The sequence below is a fragment of the Chiloscyllium punctatum genome, chromosome 11 (genome assembly GCF_047496795.1).
Source record: "Chiloscyllium punctatum isolate Juve2018m chromosome 11, sChiPun1.3, whole genome shotgun sequence".
NCBI lineage: Eukaryota > Metazoa > Chordata > Chondrichthyes > Orectolobiformes > Hemiscylliidae > Chiloscyllium > Chiloscyllium punctatum.
In genome coordinates, this window is record NC_092749.1 from 69,293,297 (window position 1) to 69,299,296 (window position 6,000).

The 6,000-nt window shown below is 51.9% G+C and overlaps 1 protein-coding gene across 4 annotated transcripts in view; it reads left to right on the top strand.

Moving 5' to 3' along the window:
- The window catches only part of sanbr (SANT and BTB domain regulator of CSR), an 808,920-nt gene that overhangs the window by 195,820 nt on the left and 607,100 nt on the right, over positions 1 to 6,000 (top strand). The window lies entirely within an intron of this gene.

Consider the following 6,000-nt stretch of genomic DNA (forward strand, 5'->3'; position numbering starts at 1 on the left):
TCTCTCTCTCTCTCTCTCTCTCTCTCTCCCTCGTGTTGTCTCTCCTCTCTCGTGTTCTCTCTCTCGTGTTCTCTCTCTCGTGCTCTCTTTCTCGTGCTCTCTCTCTCTCTCGTGCTCTCTCTCTCGTGCTCTCTCTCTCTCGTGCTCTCTCTCTCTCGTGCTCTCTCTCTCTCGTGCTCTCTCTCCCTCGTGTTCTCTCTCTCTCGTGTTCTCTCTCTCGCTCCTGTTCTCTCTCTCTCTCTCGCTCCTGTTCTCTCTCTCTCTCTCGCTCGTGTTTTCTCTCTCTCTCTCCCTCGTGTTGTCTCTCCCTCGTGTTGTCTCTCCCTCGTGTTCTCTCTCCCTCGTGTTATCTCTCTCTCTCTCCCTCGTGTTCTCTCTCTCTCTCTCGCTTGTGTTCTCTCTCCCTCGTGTTCTCTCTCTCTCTCTCTCTCTCCCTCGTGTTGTCTCTCCCTCGTGTTGTCTCTCCCTCGTGTTGTCTCTCTCTCTCCCTTGTGTTCTCTCTCCCTCGTGTTCTCTCTCTCTCTCTCGTGTTCTCTCTCTCTCCTGTTCTCTCTCTCTCGCTCATGTTCTCTCTCTCATGTTCTCTCTCCCTCGTGTTCTCTCTCCCTCGTGTTCTCTCTCTCTCTCTCCCTCGTGTTCTCTCTCTCTCTCTCTCTCGCTCGTGTTCTCTCTCGCTTGTGTTCTCTCTCTCTGTGTCTCTTGCTCGTGTTCTCTCTCTCTACCTCGCTCGTGTTCTCTCGCGCTCTCTCTCTTGCCTCTCTTTCTCTCTCTCTCGCGCGCTTTCTCTCTCTCGCGCGCTCTCTCTCTCGCGCGCTCTCTCTCTCGTGCGCTCTCTCTCGCGCGCTCTCTCTCTCGCGCTTTCTCTCTCGCGCTCTCTCGTTCTCATTCTCTCGCACGTGTTTACTCTCTTTTTCGTGTTCTCTCTCTCTCGCTCGAATTCTCTCGCTCTGTCTCTCTCTCGCTCTCGCTGGCACTCTATCTCTCGCGCTCTCTCTCTCGTGTTCTCATTCTCTCGCTCGTGTTGTCTCTCTCTCGTGTTCTCTCTTGTGCTCTCTCTGGTGTTCTCATTCTCTTGCTCGTGTTCTCTCTTGTGCTCTCTCTCTCTCTCTCTCTCTTGCTCGTGTTCCCTCTCTCTGTCGCGAATGTTCTCTCGTTCGTATTCTCATTCTATCTTTCGTGTTCTCACTCTCTCGTGATCTCTCTCTCTCGTGTGTTTTCTCTCTCGTGTGTTTTCTCTCTCTCTCTCTCTCTCGTGTGTTCTCTCTCTCGTGTGTTTTCTCTCTCTCTTTCTCTATCTCTCGTGTTCTCTCTCTCTCGTGTGTTTTCTCTCTCTCTCGTGTGTTTTCTCTCTCTCTTGTGTGTTCTCTCTCGTGTGTTTTCTCTCTCTCTCTGTCGTGTGTTTTCTCTCTCTCTTTTTCTCTCTCTCTCTTTCCCTCTGTCTCTCTCTTTCTCTCTCTATCTCTCTCTCTCTGTCTCTCTCTCTCTCGTGCTCTCTCTCTCATGTTCTCTCTCTCGCTCGTGTTCTCTCTCTCTCTTTCTCTCTCTCTCTCTGTCGCTAGTGTTCTCTAGCTTGTATTCCTCTCTCTCGCTAGTGTTCTCATTCTATCTTTCGTGTTCTCCCTCTCTCTCTCGTGCTCTCTCTGTCGTGTTCTCTCTCTCTCTCTCTCGCTCGTGTTCTCTCTCGCTCGTGTTCTCTCTCGCTCGTGTTCTCTCTCGCTCGTGTTCTCTCTCTCTCTCTCGCTCGTGTTCTCTCTCTCCCCCTCGTGTTCTCTCTCCCCCTCGTGTTTTCTCGCTCTCTCTCTCTCTCTCTCTCTCCCCTTCGTGTTCTCTCTCTCCCCCCCGTGTTCTCTCTCTTCCCTCGTGTTTTCTCTCTCTCTCTCTCTCTCTCTCGCCCTCGTGTTCTCTCTCTCCCCCCGTGTTCTCTCTCTCCCCCTCGTGTTCTCTCTCTCCCCCCTCGTGTTCTCTCTCTCTCTCTCGTGTGTTCTCTCTCTCTCTCGTGTGTTCTCTCTCTCTCTTTTTCTCCTTCTTTCTCTCTGTCTCTCTCTCTCTATCTCTCTCTCTCTCTGTGTCTCTCTCTCTCGTCCTCTCTCTCTCCCTCGTGTTCTCTTTCTCTCTCCCTCGTGTTCTCTCTCTCTCTCTCTCTCTCTCCCTCGTGTTCTCTCTCTCTCGTGCTCTCTCTCTCTCTCTCGTGTTCTCCTCTCTCTCCCTCGTGCTCTCTCTCTCTCTCTCGCTCCTGTTCTCTCACTCTCGCTCGTGTTCCTCTCTCTCTCTCTCTCCCTCGTGTTCTCTCTCGTGCTCTCTCTGTCTCGCTCTCTCTCTCCCTCGTGGTCTCTCTCCCCTCGTGTTCTCTCTCCCTCATGTTCTCTCTTGTGCTCTCTCTCTCTCTCTCGCTCGTGTTCCCTCTCTCTCTGTCTCATGTTCTCTCGCTCGTATTCTCATTCTATCTTTCGTGTTCTCACTCTCTCGTGTTCTCTCTCTCTCATGTATTTTCTCTCTCTTGTGTGTTTTCTCTCTCTTTCGTGTGTTCTCTCTCTCTCGTGTGTTTTCTGTCTTTCTTTCTCTCTCTCGCGCGTACTCTCGCTCGCTCGTGTTCTCTCTTCCTCTCTCTCGCTCGTGTTCTCGTTCTCTCTTGCTTGTGTTCTCGCTCTCTCTTGCTCGTGTTCTCGCTCTCGCTCGCTCATGTTCTCGCACTCTCTTTCTCCTGCTGTCTATCTCCCGCTCTCTCTCTCCTGCTCTCTCTTCCGCTCTCCCTCTCCCGCTCTCTCACTCTCGCACTCTCGCTCTCTATTGGTCTCGCACGCTCACTTTCGCGCTGTCTCTCTCGCGCTGTCAAATTCTCTCGCTCGTGTTCTCTCTCGCTCGTGTTCTCTCTCGCTCGCTCATGTTTGCTCGCTCTCTCCCTCGCGCTTTCTCTCCCTCGCGTGCTCTCCCTTGCACGCTTGTTCTCTCGCGCTCTCTCTCTCGCTCTCGCGCTTTCTCTCCCTTGCTCATGTTTTCTCTCTCTCGTGCTCTCTCTCTCTCACACTCTCGTTCTCTCTCATGCTCTCTCCCTCGCTCTCTCGCGCGTGCTCTATGGCACTCTCTCGCTCTTGCTCGTGTTCTTTCTCTCTCGTCTTCTCATTCTCTCGTCTTCACATTCGCTCTCTCGTGTTCCAATTCCCTCTCTCGTGTTCTCACTCTCTCTCGTGTTCTCACTCTCTCTCGTGTGTTCTCTCTCTCTCGTGTGTTCTCTCTCTCTCGCTCGTGTTCTGTATCGTTCGTGTTCTCTCTCTCGCTCGTGTTCTCTCTCTCTCTCTTTCTCTCTCTCGCTCGTGTTCTCATTCTCTCTCGTGTTCTCATTCACCTCTCTCTCATATGTTCTCTCGCTCCTCGCTCTCTCTCGCGCTCTTTCTCGCGCTCTCTCTCTCGTGAACTCTCGCGCTCTCTCTCTTGTGCTCTCTCGTGCACTCTCGCGCTCTCTCTCTCATGCACTCTCACGCTCTCTTCTATCTCATGTTTGCTCTCTCTCTCTATCTCTCTCTCGCTCGTGTTCTCTCTCTCTCTATCCCTCGTGTTCTCTCTCTCTCTCCCTCGTGTTCTCTCTCTCTCTCCCTCGTTTTCCTCTCTCTCTCCCTCGTGTTCTCTCTCTCTCGTGTTCTCTCTCTCTCTCTCCCTCGTGTTCTCTCTCCCCTCGTGTTCGCTCTCTCTCTCCCTCGTGTTCTCTCTCACTCACTCTCTCCCTCGTGTTCTCTCTCCCTCATGTTTTCTCTTGTGCTCTCTCTCTCTCTCTCTCGCTCGTGTTCCCTCTATCTGTCGCTCATGTTCTCTCACTCGTATTCTCATTCTACCTCTCGTGTTCTCACTCTCTCGTGTTCTCTTTCTCTCGTGTGTTTTTTCTCTCGTGTGTTTTCTCTCTCGTTTGTTTTCTCTCTCTCTCGTGTGTTCTCTCTCTCTCGTGTGTTCTCTCTCTCGTGTGTTCTCTCTCTCTCTCGTGTGTTCTGTCTTTCTCGTGTGTTTTCTCTCTCTCTCTCTCTCTCGTGTTCTCTCTCTCGTGTGTTTTCTCTCTCTCTCGTGTGTTGTCTCTCTTTTTCGCTCTCTCTCTTTCTCTCTGTCTCTCTCTCTCTCTCTGTGTCTCTCTCTCTCGTGCTCTCTCTCTCGTGTTCTCTCTCTCTCTCGTGTTCTCTCTCTCTCTCGTGTTCTCTCTCTTGCTCGTGTTCTCTCTCTCGCTCGTGTTCTCTCTCTCCCTGTCGCTAGTGTTCTCTCGCTTGTATTCTCTCTCGCTAGTGTTTCTCATTCTATCTTTCGTGTTCTCCCTCTCTCTCTCTCTCTCTCGTGCTCTCTCTCTCTCTCTCTCTCTCGTGCTCTCTCTCTCCCTCGTGTTCTCTCTCTCCCTCGTGTTCTCTCTCTCTCTCTCCCGCTTGTGTTCCTCTCTCGCTCGTGTTCTCTCTCTCTCTCTGTGTCTCTTGCTTGAGTTCTCTCTCTCTACCTCGCTTGTGTTCTCTCGTGCTCTCTCTCTTGCCTCTCTCTCTCTCTCTCTCTCCCTCGTTTTCCTCTCTCCCTCGTGTTTTCTCTCTCTCTCTCCCTCGTGTTTTCTCTCTCTCTCTCTCTCCCTCGTGTTCTCTCTCTATCTCTCGCTCGTGTTCTCTCTTGCTCGTGTCCTCTCTCTCTACCTCGCTCGTGTCCTCTCGTGCGCTCCCTCTTGCCTCTCTCTCTCGCGCGCTCTCTCTCATGTGCTCTCTCTCGCGCTCGCGCTCGCGCTCTCTCGATCTTGCTCTCTCGATCTCGCGCTCTCGCTCTCGCTCTCTCGTTCTCTCTCTCTCGTTCTCATTCTCTTGCATGTGTTCACTCTCTGTCTTGCTCGTGTTCTCTCTCTCTCTCTGTCTCTCTCTCTCTACCTCGCTCGAGTTCTCTTGCTCTCTCTCGCTCTCGCTGGCACACTATCTCTCGCTCTCTCTCTCTCTCTCTCGTGTTCTCATTCTCTCGCTCGTGTTCTCTCTTGTGCTCTCTCTCTCTCTTTCTCGCTCGTGTTCCTCTCTCTGTCGCTCATGTTCTCTCGCTCGTATTCTCATTCTATGTTTCGTGTTCTCTCTCTCGTGTGTTTTCTCTCTCTCTCGTGTGTTTTCTCTCCCTCTCGTGTGTTTTTCTCTCTCTCTCTTTCATGTGTTTTCTCTTTCTCTTTTTCTCTCTCTCTCTTTCCCTCTGTCTCTCTCTCTCTCTCTATCTCTCTCTCTGTGTCTCTCGTGCTCTCTCTCTCGTGTTCTCTCTCTCTCTCTCTCTCTCTCTCGGTTGCTAGTGTTCTCTCGCTTGTATTCTCTCTCTCGCTAGCGTTCTCATTCAATCTTTCGTGTTCTCCCTCTCCCCCCCCTCTCTCTCTCTCTCTCTCTCTCTGTCTCTCTCTGTCTCTCTCTCTCTCTCTCTCTCTCTCTCTCTCTCTCCCTCATGTTCTCTCTCTCTCGCTCGTGTTCTTTCTCTCTCTCTCTCGTACTCTCTCTCTCATGTTTTCTCTCCCTCGTGTTCTCTCTCTCTCTCTCGCTCGTGTTCTCTCTCTCTCCCCTTCATGTTCTCTCTCCCCCTCCTGTTCTCTCTCTCTCTCTCCCTCTCCCTCTCCCTCATGTTCTCTCTCCCTCGAGTTCTCTCTCTCTCTCTCTCTCTCTCGTGTTCTCTCTCTCTTGCTCGTGTTCTCTCTCTCTCTATCCCTCGTGTTCTCTCTCTCTCTCCCTCGTGTTCTCTCTCTCTCTCCCTCGTGTTCTCTCTCTCTCCCTCGTGTTCTCTCTCTCCCTCGTGTTCTCTCTCTCTCTCGTGTTCTCTCTCTCTCTCTCCCTCGTGTTCTCTCTCCCTCGTGTTCGCTCTCTCTCTCCCTCGTGTTCTCTCTCACTCACTCTCTCCCTCGTGTTCTCTCTCCCTCATGTTTTCTCTTGTGCTCTCTCTCTCTCTCTCTCTCGCTCGTGTTCCCTCTATCTGTCGCTCATGTTCTCTCACTTCGTATTCTCATTCTACCTCTCGTGTTCTCACTCTCTCGTG